The 16862-nt window shown below is 38.7% G+C and overlaps 1 protein-coding gene across 4 annotated transcripts in view; it reads left to right on the forward strand.

Annotated features, from left to right (window-relative positions):
- Positions 1 to 16862, forward strand: part of PIK3CB (phosphatidylinositol-4,5-bisphosphate 3-kinase catalytic subunit beta) — a 201602-nt gene that overhangs the window by 36228 nt on the left and 148512 nt on the right. For all 4 annotated transcript variants that reach the window (XM_040636757.1, XM_040636756.1, XM_040636758.1 and 1 more), the window contains exon 2: positions 14787 to 14892. The gene's annotated coding sequence lies outside the window, so the exon portion shown is untranslated. The remainder of the gene's footprint in view (positions 1 to 14786; positions 14893 to 16862) is intronic.

Genomic DNA, 16862 nt, shown 5'->3' on the forward strand with positions numbered 1-16862 from the left:
AGAGCATTCCCTTATGTGAATGTACCATAATGTACCTAACTAGTCCCCTATCGGTAGACTTTTAGGTTTTCAGTCTTGAGTCATTCAAGCATTCCTGTAATGAATAAATAAGATTTAGATTTTACTTTGAAACATTTGGTTCAGATTCTGTATGATCTAACATATGAATTATGACCACTGAAAGAAACAGGGCTAATTGACATACTATAATAAATGGCTCAAATTCAGAATAGTGGTTAACACATCTGTATGTAAGGATATAATTTATGTGTTTGAGGGCACGTCCACAGAGAGCTATAGGAGGTGTGGAATGATTACATAGAGTATAAAGCTTAAAAGTATAAAAATTTATTGTGAAAAGTAAGCCTCTATTCCCCTGCCTGGGGATCCCTGCAATGTCGTAGTTCCTTGTGTTTTGATGATCTTGTTTTTCAGTGTCCAGCATGTTCAACATCATCAGTGGCCAGTTGACTTGTTTTCCAGAAATCACCCATCTTCTCACTAGTTCCCTAATGTCAGTTTATTTTTCTCCTGGCCGTCCCAGCTCTTTACCTCCTCTTGGTCTCTCTTCAAGTCTAACTCACTCCAGAGTAATTTTGAATAAACGGGTGCCAGATTCTCTGGAGTTCAGAGCCTTCTCTTCAGTTCCAGCCTTAACTTCAGTTCCAGATAGGATGTCAGTTAGTCATTTCTAGGGCTCCTCTGTCTGCTGAGCATGTTTAGTTATCATGTGGCTGGATGAGTATAGTGGTGTTTCTCTGTAAGATTTCTTTTCAAGCCTGAAAAACCACTGAAGATTTTATAAACAAAGCACTGATGTTTTTATAATTGTGTGTTAATCCATCTTTCTCTTAGTCGGTATAGAAACTGTTGCTCTGCTGATGTAATTAAGGAAATTCTGATTTTTTTTTTTTTTGTAAGGGGAATGAAGACTCCTTATAAAATGGGAAGTGGATTTCCTAATGCTGATTTTTTTTTATACTTAATGAGTTTGCTAAAGACTGTTCTAGGAAGGAAAAAGAATTCCTGAGGAATTGTGTGTCTTGCACTTAATGACCAGATTTTAGTTTATTTTGTAGAGCTGGTCTTTTTTTTTTTTTTTTAAGATTGATTGATTGATTGATTGATTGATTTGACAGAGAGAGGGAGAGAGAGCACAAGCAGGCAGAACTGCAGGCAGAGGGAGAGGGAGAAGCACGCTCCCCATTGATCCCAGGATCTGGGATCATGACTTGAGCTGAAGGCAGACACTTAACCGACTGAGCCACCTAGGTGCCCCTGTAGAGCTGTTCTTAACAGTTGGTGAGATTATCAAATGAGAATTATGTTATATCCATTTAAAGGCCATAGAAGTCTCTTTGAATAGGTAATATAAAAAATAAAATTGAGAATATAGTGAAATTTTAGTGAACATAATGGATAATAGTTTCTCTTCCTGTGATAAGAAAACCAGAAAATAAGAAAAGCTTATTTTCTTTTTTTTTTTAAAGATTTTATTTATTCATTTGACAAAGAGAGAGAGACAGCCAGCGAGAGAGGGAATATAAGCAGGGGGAGTGGGAGAGGAAGAAGCAGGCTCCCAGCGGAGGAGCCTGATGCGGGGCTAGATCCCAGAACGCGGGGATCACGCCCTGAGCCCAAGGCAGACGCTTAACGACTGAGCCACCCAGGCGCCCCAAAAAGCTTATTTTCTAAACCATGATATTTTGGTTCTGTAAACAGTGTTCTAAGTTTATGCCAAAGTGAATGTCTTAGTATGGTTCTGTATTTACAAACTGTGTTGCTAATGTGGAAATATTTCGTGATTTTAAGTACTAAAAGTTTAAGAGTTCTGCTTTTATAAAATTTTATAATAGGGGCTGGGAAATTATTTTGATGACTGTTATTTTCTAAAATATTCACATGGCTTTTTCTCCATAAGAGGGCAAGTAATTTGTCAGGTTACTTCTGTTCCTATTTCCTTACCTAGAAAATATAGTAACAGTGTTAACCTGTTTGTTTTAAGTGATTTAACAGTAATTGAGTGCTTTTCCAATATGTGAAATACTAGTGAGCTGACTCTGGTCAAAATTCAGACCTTTGGAATGTCAGGTTTGTTTTGCCAAGAGTTTGGGACTTTCTTGGGCGTGCAGGCTACCAAGACTTCCTGAAAAGTGTGGGAGAGAACCTCTGCATTTCAGAGTTTCATTTTATGGTTTAGAGTACAGACCTGGAGAAGGAGGCCATCACTCTAGGGTGTGAAAGCTGCTCTCGTAGAGCCCTAGGCTCCTTTAGCTCTGCATTGAATTTCCCCATCACTCCTGAGAATTGTTCCAAGAGCTTTTCTCTTCGTCTTGATTAGTGCGACATCCCATCCTGGCCCCGTCCTAGGTCCTACTGCAAAAGGATGTCTTTTTCCTTGGTGCAGGTACCTTGGATATCCAATTAATGGATGAACCTAGGCATAATGGTTGAGCATCAAGGTACTGGGCTAGGTTAAGTAAGACATACACATATGTGTCCTATCTTTAATAATGTTATGATGTTGTTTAGTTTCATTGGGAGGATGATGTTCATTCATAGAAATGTAAGGTGGCATTGATTTGAAAAACAATGCAAATAAAGACAGGAAAATATATTTTTTTCATATTCTAATTTTATTGACAAAATTTTGAGAAATTCATAAGCTGAGAATACCTGTTTCAGTGTTAGTCATCAGTCACTGGCACTCTCCCTGCCTAGACTCCAACACTCCTCCCCACCCATTTTTTTTTTAAACAGTGGTTAAATTGTCTTGTTGTAGAGGTGGATATTTTTATTTACTTAGAAGACTGGAGCAGTGGGTGTTTGTTTGTTTACAGTCTAAGATACTTTTTAGGATCTGCTTTCCTTAGTTCCCTCAGGGCTGAACTTTGAAAAGGTCTAATCTAGTGTGGTTATACCAGGTCTGAATGTATCCTTTATTCTACCTCTGGAATTGTTATAAGTGTATTGTAAGTTTTTTCTTTTATGTATTTCTGTTAGCTAAAGAACTGGCCATGGGAAATCTACTTTATTCATATATACCTTTTTACATTAAGGCGTGTGGGTATTTTCCTGTATCATTTATTCATGGAGTGTTTATTGAGAGGATATATGGAATATGCTTTGTGAGGCACTGGAATATGCTTTGAAGGCTCATGGTTCATTTCTTAAAGGAACTTTAAGATAAAGACAAATGAACAGATAATTCTGATGCCATGTGGTAAGTGCAAATGATAGAGCCTATCTCTATTGTGGGAGCACAGAATGGAGCAGTGATTTTCAAACTATGAGGACCCTGGTGGTCCCTGAGCCACAACAGATCTGTAAGGTCAAAACTGTTTTCATAACTTGAGACATTATTTGCTGTTTTTGCTCTCATTCACTTACAATATATGAAAGAGTTTTCCAGAGGCAGTATAACTTGTGGTATTACAGTAGATTGAATACAGAAGCAGAGATGAGAATCTGGCTGTCGTTGTCATCTTTTTTTTTTTTTTTAAGATTTATTATTATTTTTGTAGATTTTATTTATTTGAGAGAGAGAACATGAGAGAGAAGTGGAGGGGAGGGGCAGGGGGAGAGGGAGAAGCAGACACCCCACTGAGTAGGGAGCATCCGCGGGGCTCGATCCCAGTACTCTGTGGTCATGACCTGAGCAGAAGGCAGATGCTTGGGGCGCCTGGGTGGCACAGTGGTTAAGTGTCTGCCTTCGGCTCAGGGCGTGATCCCGGCGTTATGGGATCGAGCCCCACATCAGGCTCTTCCGCTATGAGCCTGCTTCTTCCTCTCCCACTCCCCCTGCTTGTGTTCCCTCTCTCGCTGGCTGTCTCTATCTCTGTTGGATAAATAAATAAAATCTTTAAAAAAAAAAAGGAAGTCAGATGCTTAACTGACTCTGCCACCCAGGTGCCCCTATTTGTTTATTTTAGAGAGAGAGAGAGAGAGCGCGAGCGAGCAGGAGTGGGGGGGGCAGAGGGAGAGGGAAAGAATCTCAAGCAGATGCCACACCGAGTACAGAGCCTGATGTGGGGCCCAATCTCACGACCATGAGGTCATGACCTGAGCCCAAATCCAGGTACCCCTAGCTGTCTTCTATAAAGTCAAACATTAAGGAGATTTGCAGAAATATAAAGCAGTATTACTGTTCTCACTAAAAGTTTTATTTTGAAAAACATGGTTTTTAAAGCTAAAATATTTAAAAAATGTTTTTTAAAAGCTTTTATTTATTTACTTATTTAATTTTGAGAGAGAGAGAGGGCAAGAGCGAGCACGAGCAGGGGGAGAAGAGGCAGAGAGAGAGAATTTCAATCAGACTCCATGCTGGGCATAGAGCCCAACTTGGGACTCCATCTCACGACCCTGAGACCATGACCTGAGCTGAAATTAAAAGTTGGATGCTTAACTTACTGAGCCAGTCAGGCGCCCCTAAAAATAAAATGTTTTAAGTAAATGTTTAATAGGCTTATTAACTTTTACGTGGTAAATATTTTAAAATCCTCAGTTTTAACTTCAAATTCAGCAAATGTTGATATAACTTACATAGATAAGAGCTTGTGAGTCCTCAGTAATTTGTTTTTTAAGATTTTATTTTTTGGGGGTGCCTCGGCCCAGTCGGTTAACTGTCTGACACTTGATTTCAGCTCAGGTCATGATCTCAGGGTCGTGATATAGAGCCCTGCGTTGGGCTCAGCATTGGGCTCCACGGTTCGAGCCCCATGTTGGGTGTGGAGATTACTTAAAAATAAAATCTTAACAACCAGAAAACTATCTTTCCCTCTTTTCCAGTGGAGGAAACAAACATATAAATAATAAAAGAGAATTGCAAGTACTAATTACCAAGTATTATGACGGTGATGAAGTGGGAGAAAATGACCCAGATTATATCTTAACTGTGGTTGTACACATAAAACCTCTTAGAAGAGGTAACTTTTGGTTGAAACATGAATGTGAATGTGACAGATGACCTGGGACAGAACATTTGAAGCTGAAAGCACAGCAAGTATAAAAAAGCCTAAGAAAGGAGCAAAGTATGGGAGGAATGAAAAGCAAACCAGTGTGGCTAAAGAGTAAATGAGGAAGAGAGTGGAAGATGAGGGCAGAGGTAGACAGATATGAGATCGTGGAGGGTTTCCGTACGTCATAGGTGCAACTCAGGTAGGGTTACAATGGGATGCTTTTGGAAGATTTTAAGCGAAGAATTGGGAGTTAACCTGATTTATGCTCTACAAAGTACATTTTGGGTTCCTCGGGCACAGTTGAATTGTAGACGTTAGAGTAGAGGCAGAGAGACTGGTTAGGAGGGTGTTGCAGCAAAACAGCCAAGAAACACTGATGAGGACTTGGACTGGGCCTGTGTCAGGAACAGTGGGAGTGTTGAGTGAGTTTGGTATGTTTTGGAGGTAGAGCCAGTTTTTTTGTTTGTTTTTGGTTTTGTCTGAGATGGTGTTTGAGGGGGAGCAGAACAGGAGGGATGTCAATAGTTTACATTGTAGCATTGTAAAAATATGGGAAACAATATAAATACCCATCAACAGTGGTACATCCACACAATGGAGTACAGTGCAGATATAAGAAAAGAATGTGAAAGAGTTCTGTGAGCGGATACAAAGTAATTTCCAGGATATACTGTTAATGGAAAAAAGCAGAGTGCAAAAGAGTAACTATGTTACCTTTTATGTAAGAAAGGGAAATAAGAACATAGATAAGTATATGTACATTTGTGCAAAAATAAACACAAGAAAGGTAATCCAGAAACTAATGAGATTTGGGGCGCCTGGGTGGCTCAGTCGTTAAGCGTCTGCCTTAGGCTCAGGGCGTGATCCCGGCATTCTGGGATCGAGCCCCACATCGGGCTCCTCTGCTGGGAGCCTGCTTCTTCCTCTTCTACTCCCCCTGCTTGTGTTCCCTCTCTCGCTGGCTGTCTCTCTTCTCTGTCAAATAAATAAATAAAATCTTAAAAAAAAAAAAAAGAAACTAATGAGATTGGTTTCTTACAGGATTTGGTTGGGAACAGTGTGGAAAGGAAGGGGATGGGAATGAAAGTAGTAGGGGTAGAGAGAGGGGTGCTTTCGTGAATGTATCTTTTCGTGTAGGTCTGACTTTTGAACCATATTAATGTTTCACGTAATAAAATAAATACGTAAAATCTATCAGGATGGGAAGGAAAAAACCCAAATGAAATAAAAACACAAACAAATGAACCTAACTGGATTTCTAATTAATAACCACCACATTGAAAGGGAGAATAGGGGCGCCAGGGTGGCTAAATCAATTAAGCGTTTGCCTTCGGCTCATGTCATGATCCCAGAGTCCTGGGATTGAGCCCTGCCTTGGGCTCCTCGCTCAGTGGGGAGCCTGCTTCTGCCTCTTCCCCTGATTTTTTTTTTTTTTTTAAGATTTTATATATTTATTTGACAGAGAGAGAGGCAGTGAGAGAGAACACAAGCAGGGGGAGTGGGAGAGGGAGAAGCAGGCTTCCCGCTGAGCAAGGAGCCCGATGTGGCTCGATCCCAGAATGCTGGGATGATGACCTGAGCTGAAGGCAGACGCTTAACGACTGAGCCACCCAGGCACCCCACCTCTTCCCCTGATTGTGCTCCCTCTCTCACTATCTCTCTCTCTGTGTCAAATAAATAAATAAAATCTTAAAAAAAAAAAAGGGGGGGAGAATAAAAACAAAACCAGTTAACTACTCAGCATTTTGACTCTAAACCCCAAGCTCAAAACAAAACAAAACAAAAATCTGTAAAACTCTGAACTGTTGTTAGTAGAATTGTTTTTTGTTTCAACTAGGAATTCTGTAACTTCTTTATGTATTTTAGGGTTAGGTGGTTTGCCAATATATTGAAGATAGAGCTTTATCACTGTGGTAAAGAGAGTTGTAAATGTGGCTTGAACAACATTGTGGTTGGATTAGAATCTGAGATCAGTATGAATTACTGGTCTTTTTAGATAGACAGAGAAATAAATATAGATGTGTGTATGCATGGATCAGTATACAGGCATATATTTCCTAGTTCTTTCTGTCTGCTGTTCCTTATCATTCTCTGACAAAACAGAAAACTCTGTTGAATTCCTGGATTTGGAGGTCAGGTTCACAGCTAATTAGGATGTATTTAACAGGCATCCCTTAAAATTTGCTTTTCTCCTTAGTTCTAGTTTTTATCAGTATTTAATAAAATTTGAAAACACATTCTGAATGATAAACACCTGCCATATAGTTCTTGGGTATATATGAATAGTTGATTATTCTAGTCTCTGCTTCCTTTTTCTCAGGCCACTTGGTACAGCCAAATGGAAAGCCTGTGTAAGTTAGTGTTTAAGACACTATGTGGAGAAATGCCTGATCCCTGTAACCCTGGCAACCTTCTTAGAAGATGCTGTATATTCTTATTTTTTGTTGTCATTTTAACTCATAATTTCTTAAAAACAAAAAATGAATAAAAGTCATGAAATTTAACACTCCATCAACTGTTTTTTGATTAGCTTTTAATAGACACACATATTTTTGAAATAGTTTTATGCAATATTCCTGAAGTGATTGAGATAATATTTTCAATTGTTTCATGTTAATGTAAGATATTAATATATTTGAGTAAGGAAGAATTATTGGAGTTGCTGTTTCCTTCAGAGCAGGGACTGAATTTAGTAAAATGTCTTTGGGGTTAAGAGAACATTAAGTGGGATTTCAACCATGCTCGCAGTTTGCCTACATGTGTGGTTTCTTTAATTTATTCAGTGAGCCCTTTTGATTACCTGCCATTTGTGAAGGCACTTTGCTAAGTACTTGGATTATAAATATGAATATGACTCTCTTCATGTCCTGAGGGATTCACAGTCCAATAGGGAAGATAAGCAAACTAATATTTGTAATGTAATGATTTAAAGCTAATAATATACTGACACAGGTCACAGCAGGATCCCATGGAAGTGAGCCTTGGGGAATTCGGAAGGGCTCTAGAGAAAATGTCACCTGAATTGGTGCAGGTGCATAGGAGTTGGCCTGATGGACAGGGTGCTGGAATGAGCAACATCTTCATAGGTACCATAGTGTTTTGCATTTTAGGTAAATGAGTGGTGGATGGTATAATTCATTAAGGAGGATAATTCACGATAGGGGTTATCTCATTGTTTAAGGAGGAGATATTTTTGGTTGGCAAATTCTGGATGGCTTCATTTTGTAGGTTCGCTTATTTATTAGACCATGGCTTAGTTGTTGGGGTGAATTGCTGGTGAGTAGAAAAGACTAACCTCTGGACTCATAGGTGAGTGAGAACCCTTAGGTGAGGCTTTAGTTCTAAAGAGACTGGAGAAATGTGTGTGTGTGTTTGTGTGTGTATATATATAATACATACACATACACACATACATATGTATATATACATGCATATATACACACACACGTGTGTGTGTGTGTGTGTGTGTGTGTGTATAAACTAAGGGAGAAGAGGTGCTTTAAACCTAAGAGAAGCAAAATGGAATTATAGGAAAATGTCTTTAGAAGACTAGTTTTAGGGATCTTGGGCTGATGACTTAAGCCAGATGGAGTCATACTACAGACTTCTGTGAGATAGATTGACAGTGCTGGGGGTCTCAGTTACAGAGATGGTAAACAAATAGTCCCAGCCATCATGTGTGTATGTTGATAGTATTTGGACCCTATTTTGGTTTATTAGTTTACTGATCTATTTAGTAGTAATTCCTGTGGGATTAAAAACTTTTTAAACGTGAAAAAGTTAGGGGCACCTGGGTGGCTCAGTTAAGTATCTGCCTTCGGCCCAGGTCATGATTTCAGGGTCCTGGGATCGAGCCCCACGTTGGGGTCCTTGCTCGGATGGGAGTCTGCTTCTCCCTCTGCCCCTACCCTTTCCCCCACTTGTTCTCTCTCTCTCTCTCTCTCTCAAATAAATAAAACAAAACAAACAAAAAGCATAAAAAAGTTAAACAATGTAAACCTTCCCACCCCTAGTCCTCAGTCATCCTGTTTCTGTTTACCCCATTCCTCTAGCACACTTACCCTACCCAGGAAACTTTTTATTAGTTTATGTATCCTTCTAGAGTTTCTTTATGTAAATAAAGACAATAAAAATACAGTTTATTTCTTTCTGTCTCTACTGTCCAAAACCCACCAAAGCCAGCATATTATACCTATTGTTCTACAAATTGGTCTTCCCACCCTTCCCTTTACGTATGGTTTCTTAACAATGGAAATCTTCACAGAAGGTCTTTCCATAGAGTATGTATAATTTTTTTTTTTATTTGTATGGTTTCCTTTTGGATACTTTATTTAACCAGTTCTCTGTTGGTAGACATTTGGGTTGTTTCCAGTTCTTAAAAAAAATTTTTTTTAAAGATTTTACTTATTTATTTGAGAGAGAGAAAGCACAAGCAAGGGGTGGGGGGGGGATGGCAAGGTGCAGAGGGAGAGGGACAAGCAGGCTCCGCTCTGAGTGTGGAGCCCCACTCAGGGCTCCATACCACAAATCTGAGATCATGACGTGAACCAAAATCCAGTCGGTTGCTTAACGGACTGATTCACCCAGGCCCCCTGCGTTGTTTCCAGTTTTTTATTATTATAATAGTGTTGTAGTGAATTACCTTGTATATATCATTTTGCCCATAAACAAGTATAAAATTATGGGATAAATTCAGTTGTGATATTACTAATCAAAGGCCATATGTCTTTGTAATTTTGATAGGTATTGCCAAAATGCCCATATGTTTGGATCCAGACTCTCCCACTGATTATAAGGGCTAATGTGTATTTCTCCCCTGCAAGCTTTATTCAGATTTAATTGACGTACAACATTGTGTAAGTTTAAGGTGTACAATGTGATGATTTGACATACATATATATAGCAAAATATTTACCGCAGTTAAGGCTAGTTGTTACATCTTTCACATAATTCACATAATTACCATTTTGTTGTTGTTATGGTGGATAATAGAGAGAGAGCGAGAGAGGGAGAGCGAGGGAGTGAGCAGGATAGAGTGAGTGAGAGGGAGTGAACAGAAGCAGGGGTGGAGGGAAAGGGAGATGTGGGACCTGATGTGGGGCTTGATCCTAGGACCCTGGGATCATGACCTGAGCTGAAGGCAGATACTTAACTGACTGAGCCACCCAGGAACTCTGATAATAGGCATTTCTTCACAGCCTTGCCAAGAAAGTACCTTGGCACAGTGCCTGGGTGGCGCAGTTGGTTGAGTGTTGGACTCTTGTTTTTGGCTGAGGTGGTGATCTCAGTGTCCTCGGATTGAGCTCCTTGTCAGGCTCCATGCTCAGCGTGTGGTCTGCTTGAAATTCTTTACACCCCCCCCCCACACTCGAGAGCTCTCATGCTCTCTCTCTCAAATAAATAAATCAATCTTTGGAAAGTACCTTGGCAAACAGGGATTTTTGCTAAACTGATATATGGAAAATGGTGTCTTGGTGTAGTTTTGTTTTATTTATCATTCTAGTAAAATATCTTTTGGTGAAATGTGTACATAGTTCTTTTGGATGTGTATCTATGGTGGAATTCCTGTTTCATAAGGTATGTGAATTTCCATTGCTCCACATTCTTAGCAAGCCTGAGTAGTCTTAGTTTCTTTAAATTGTACCATTTTGGTGGTACAGAGTGGTATCTTCTTGTGGTTTTAATTTTTATTTTTATCCTCTAATGAGGATGTCCATTTTTTCCCTATGCTTGTTGTCTATATCAACCCAGAATATATAATAATTTCCATTTGTTAAACAAAAAGAAAGAAAAACAGCAAACACTTTTACACTGGCAGTCTTAATCTGGTTCTTTCCCGGGTACTAGGTATTAAAGAATATTTTTGACTCTTATAATTGCATTTTGTAAAAAAAAAAAAAATGTGGTAGAAATTACATTACTTTATTCTTTGATGTAGGGCTAGGACTTTGTGGTAGTATGTTAGTTCAGTAGGAAGAGGGTGAAGAGGAGAGAGATGAATACTTACACCATGAAGTGATTTTTTTTTTTTTTAAGATTTTATTTATTTATTTCACAGAGAGAGACAGCCAGTGAGAGAGGGAACACAAGCAGGGGGAGTAGGAGAGGAAGAAGCAGGCTCGATCCCAGAACGCCGGGATCACGCCCTGAGCCGAAGGCAGACGCTTACCGACTGAGCCACCCAGGCGCCCCCCATGAAGTGATTTTTTAATTTACCTGGTTTTGCTTGCTTATTTGTGGGTGGAGGTTGTGAGGTTGAAATCACTGTTATTTAAATAGAATAGTTTAGCCAGCTCTTAAATTATAATATAACTTGCATGATTGAGGCATAGTATTGTTTTTGTTTTTGTAGAAAGTACTTTTACTTGAACAAGGACTAGAGATAGACTCTGTGTAGGGGTTTTGGTTTGTTTACATGCCATTCTCAGTGCTTGGGTAAGCTTTTGAAATCTTCCCCCACATCTTTTTAAAGTTTAATGGATGTTTATTGTTTGTCCAGAATTTTTTCCTTTCTTTTCACAATAAAGCTGTGGGAGTGGATCTTCACGTGTAAGGTTATTAATAACATTGTTTTTACCTAAAAGCTTTAGTAGGAATTTTAAGAGTAATTTTTTTTTTAAAGATTTTATTTATATAATTGAGAGGAGGGGGCATGAGCAGGGGGAAGGGCAGCAGGGAGAAACAGACCCCCCCCAGACATCATTTTTTGGCAGTTTTAGGTTTACAGTAAAATTGAGTAGAAGTACGTAGAGTTCTCTTATATCCCTGCTCCCACATGCGTAGCCTCCCTGACTGTCAACATCCTGCACCAGCAAATTGTGGTTATTTTTGAGTTGACTGATTCCCTTACTTTTGGAAAAGTAAGCAGTTTGATATATTTTAACATCGTTTGGAGTCTGTTTTATAACATTCTTCTCATTTTAAAAAGAGTATTTTTGACCTTACTACAAAAACAAAGAAGCCAAGACTAGAATTAAATTTCTTGCTTCCTAACAGGATTTTATTTTGAAGATACAAAATGAAAAAGATTTTCAGCACTCTCCGTTAATTCCTACTAATTTTATGAAACTTGAAGATTTTTAAGTCTTTCTCCCTGCTTTTACAAAATCTTTAAATGTAAAAATGTTCTAACCAGATGCTTGGAATTTTTAATTAAAATTCTGACTTCTGGGGGTGCCTGGGTGGTTCAGTCAGTTAAGTGTCTGCCTTCGGCTCAGGTCATGATCCCAGGGTTCTGTGATAGAGCCCTGCATGTGGCTCCCTGCTCAGTGGGGAGCCTGTTTCTCCCTCTCCCTTTGCCCTTCCCCCACTCGTGTTCTCTCTTTCTCTCAGTCTCTCTCTCAAACAAATAAAATCTTTAAAAAAAATTTTCTGACTTGGAGTATTACTGAGACGATATATAGTTCCAAACGTGGTGGGCACAAGCTCTGATTTGAGTGGGCTTGCCTGGAAGTGAATTAAATGATGTGATTAGAATACCGTTATCAATAAAGGACATAAAGTCCTTTAAGATTTTATTAGTGAAGAATGGGACATTATGACTGAGAAGAGAGGGCTATGAGCCCACGGATCATTGGAAAACACCCATGGTTTAGGACTTAAAGAAGGCAAAGCCATAAAACTTCGTGAAGACTATAGGATTTTCTCAATAAGACAGAAGGGTCCACGTAAAAAAAGATTGGTAATTTTGACCACATTAAAATTAATGGTCATTCAAAGACACCGTAGGGGTGCCTGGGTGGCTCAGTTGATTAAATGTCCGAATCTTGATCTCAGCTCAGGTCTTGATCTCAGGGTTGCGAGTTCAAGCCTCATGTTGGGTTCTACACTGGGCATGGAGCCTACTTAAAAAAAAAGTTAAAAAAAAAAATTAAAGACACCATCAAGAAAATGAAATGATAAACTAAACTTGGAAAAACATTATTGCTATTTTGGAAAAAAATAATTATGTTATATACAATAGAGAATTAGTGTCCTGAACAGAGCTCCCTTCATGGATGTACAACCTGTGCAGTCATATAGGGCCCTATACTTACTTTAATGCTAAACTGCCACTGTCTTAAAATTCTTAATTTTTGAATAATGGCCCTGCTTTTTTTTTTTTTTAAGATTTTTTTATTCATTTGAGAGAGAGACAGAGCATGAGTGGGGGGAGGGGCAGAGGGAGGGGGAAGGGACAAGCAGACTTCCCACCTAGCACAAAGCCTGAGCCTGATGTGGGGCTTGATCCCAGGACCCTGGGATCACAACCTGAGCCAAAATCAGAGGCTTAACCGACTGAGCCACTCAGGCACCCCGTGGCCCTGCTTTTTAATTTTGCACTGGGCCTCCAAATTCTTTTTTTTGTTGTTGTTGTTTTTTTTTTAATGATTTTTTATTATATTATGTTAGTCACCATACAGTACATCCCCGGTTTCCGATGTAAGGCTCGATGATTCATTAGTTGTGTATAACAGCCAGTTTATCTCCTCCAGTCCTGTCCATGTTGTAGCAAATGTTGAGAACTCGTTCTTTCTGATAGCTGAGTAATATTCCATTGTATATATGGACCACAACTTCTTAATCCAGTCATCTGTTGAAGGGCATCTCGGCTCCTTCCACGATTTAGCTATTGTGGACATTGCTGCTATGAACATTGGGGTGCATATTGGGCCTCCAAATTCTGTAGCCAGTCCTGGTCCTGATATATAAAGCCTAATAAATAATGAGAAAAACACAACCCAATAAAAATGGCCAAAATTGTGAACAAAGGAATGCAGAAAGGAACATAGGTAATTAATAAACATGTGAAAAGGTCTTCAACCTCATTAAGTAATACAAACTGAAATCATGGTATATGTTCTGTATTGCCACAAATTAAGAAATCTGACTTTACCAGGTATTGGAGAGGAATGTGTCATCAGTTTACATACTGCTGGTGAGTTGCTAGAGTGATACAGTTGGAAGACAAGTTTGGCATTTTTAGTAAAGTTGGGAATTTGCATTTCCTATAACCCACCAATTCCACTTCTAGGTTTAAAGCATACCTTAAAGTAATTCTTGTTCATGTGCACCTGGAGACTTGTATAATAATGTTGATAAAAGCAAAAATCTTTAAACCGTCCAAATGCCTGAAAACAGAAAGGATAAATACATTGTGGCATATTTACATAATGAAACACTATAGAGCAATTAAAAAGTAACATGGATAAAGCTTAGCGAAATATTTGAGTTACAAAATTCACATCCCTGAAGACTCCATCAGCATATAAATTTATCAAGCTGAAGTAGGGAGCCAGGGATACAAACCTAAACAAAACGTTATTTAGGGATGTATACATAAATGCAAAGTTCAGTTTTAAACAGTAATGGAATAATTATTCAGGATAAAGGTTGGGATGCGAGGAGCATGTAGGTAGATGTAATGTTATTGGTGTTCTGTGGGATGCTGATCTATAGTGTTCATCTTATGTTTGCATGCATCTTTCCATATATTGTGTGTGTTTCAAATATTATATTAAAGAAGAAAAGGGGGAAAATGAAATAAGCTATCCATAGTAGCTTATGATAGAGGAGTAGGTTGAGAAGTAGAAAGAAAATTAGCATATTACAGAAAAGAGAAGAGGTCATCTAAATGAGAGGATTTAGATCTTTGTATAGGATGTCTGCTTAGAAGCAGTCCCTTCTCACTCTAATGCTCTACAATTTTAATATTATAGTTCATATGTTTTTTATATTTTTCCCCATATTTAAAAATAAGCAGTCATGTCATACAAGTAATAAATTTATTTTATTTTTAATTTATCTCATTTAGGTGTTAATACCTTTTATCTTCACTCTTTTTTGTAGTGTATCTTCTAATTTGAAAGTCTTCCAGGAAAACTTCAGTTTAAAAAAATAAGTAATGCCATCATCTGATATCTTAAAGGACTGAAATGAGGGCTATCATTTTGAGGTAAGTATCTAATTTTGTATTTTTAATTTCTTATACTAATTTTCCAGAAGTTGAGAAATAGAGGGAAAATGTGAATATTGGTAATATCTTTCTTTTTTTTTTTTTTATTTTAAGATTTTATTTTTAGGTAATCTGTACCTGCAGTGTGGGGTTTGAACTCATGACTCTGAGATCAAGAGTTGAATGCTCTTTTGACTGAGCCAGTCAGGCACCCCTAGATTCTAAATCTTTTAGTTAATCTCTATGTTGGAGAGGTACAAATCCTAGGCCTTGTTTTAAAATAGTCTGATATTTAGGATTATATATACCCCATTTTTTTTTTAAATTAATGATTTTTTATTATATTATGTTAGTCACCATTCAGTACATCCCCGGTTTCCGATGTAAAGCTCGATGATTCATTAGTTGCGTGTAACACCCAGTACACCATGCAATACGTGCCCTCCTTACTACCCATCACCGGTCTATCCCATTCCCCCACCCCCCTCCCCTCTGAGGCCCTCAGTTTGTTTCTCATAGTCAATAGTCTCTCATGTTTCATTCCCCCTTCTGATTACCCCCCTTTCTTTATCCCTTTCTTCCCCTACCGATCTTCCTAGTTCTTATGTTCCATAGATGAGAGAAATCATATGATAGTTGTCTTTCTCTGCTTGACTTATTTCACTTAGCATTATCTCCTCCAGTGCCATCCATGTTGCAGCAAATGTTGAGAATTCGTTCTTTCTGATAGCTGAGTAATATTCCATTGTATATATGGACCACAACTTCTTAATCCAGTCATCTTTTGAAGGGCATCTCGGCTCCTTCCACGATTTAGCTATTGTGGACATTGCTGCTATGAACATTGGGGTGCATATGGCCCTTCTCTTCACTACGTCTGTATCTTTGGGGTAAACACCCAGTAGTCCAATGGCTGGATCATAGGGTAGCTCAATTTTTAACTTTTTAAGGGACCTCCACACTGTTTTCCAGAGTGGCTGTACCAACTTGCATTCCCACCAACAATGTAGGAGGGATCCCCTTTCTCCACATCCTCTCCAACAATTGTTGCAGAAACACAGAACTTTCAATCAGCTTCTTGGCAACTCACTCTTGTGTGTGCATGGCCAGCCAAGGATCACCAGAAATCTGTTTTGAATAGTAATTTTACATTATAAAAATGGATTCTGGAATGTTTGCTGTTTTGAATTATCTGTGCCTTTGCATATCTTCTCCCATTCCGTTGGCTGCCTCTTAGTTTTTCTGACTGTTTCCTTGGATGTGCAGAAACTTTTAATCTTGATGAAGTCCCATAAATTCATTTTATCTTTTGTTTCTCTTGCCTTTGGGGATGTGTCATGAAAAAGGTTGCTTTGGCCGATGTCGTAGAGGTTGCTGCCTATGTTCTCCTCTAGAATTTTGATGGATTCCTGTCTCACATCGAGGTCTTTCATCCATTTGGAGTTTATTTTTGTGTATGGTGTGAGATAGTGGTCAAGTTTCATTCTTTTGCATGTAGCTGTCCAATTTTCCCAGCACCATTTATTGAAGAGACTGTCTTTTTCCCACCGGATGTTTTTTCCTGCTTTATCAAAGATTAGTTGCCCAAAGAGCCGAGGGTCCATTTCTGGGTTCTCTATTCTGTTCCATTGGTCTATGTGTCTGTTTTTGTGCCAGTACCATGCTGTCTTTGTGATCACAGCTTTGTAGTACAGCTCGAAATCCGGCATTGTGATGCCCCCAGCTTTGTTTTTCCTTTTCAACAGTTCCTTGGAGATTCGGGGTCTTTTCTGGTTCCATACAAATTTAAGGACTATTTGTTCCAGTTCTTTGAAAAATGTCCTCGGTATTTTGATCGGGATAGCATTGAAAGTGTAGATTGCTCTGGGTAGCATGGACATTTTAACTATGTTAATTCTTCTGATCCATGAGCATGGAATATCTTTCCATCTTTTTATGTCTTCCTCAATGTCTTTCAAGAGTGATTTATA

The sequence above is a fragment of the Ursus maritimus genome, unplaced genomic scaffold (genome assembly GCF_017311325.1).
Source record: "Ursus maritimus isolate PB19 unplaced genomic scaffold, ASM1731132v1 scaffold_20, whole genome shotgun sequence".
NCBI lineage: Eukaryota > Metazoa > Chordata > Mammalia > Carnivora > Ursidae > Ursus > Ursus maritimus.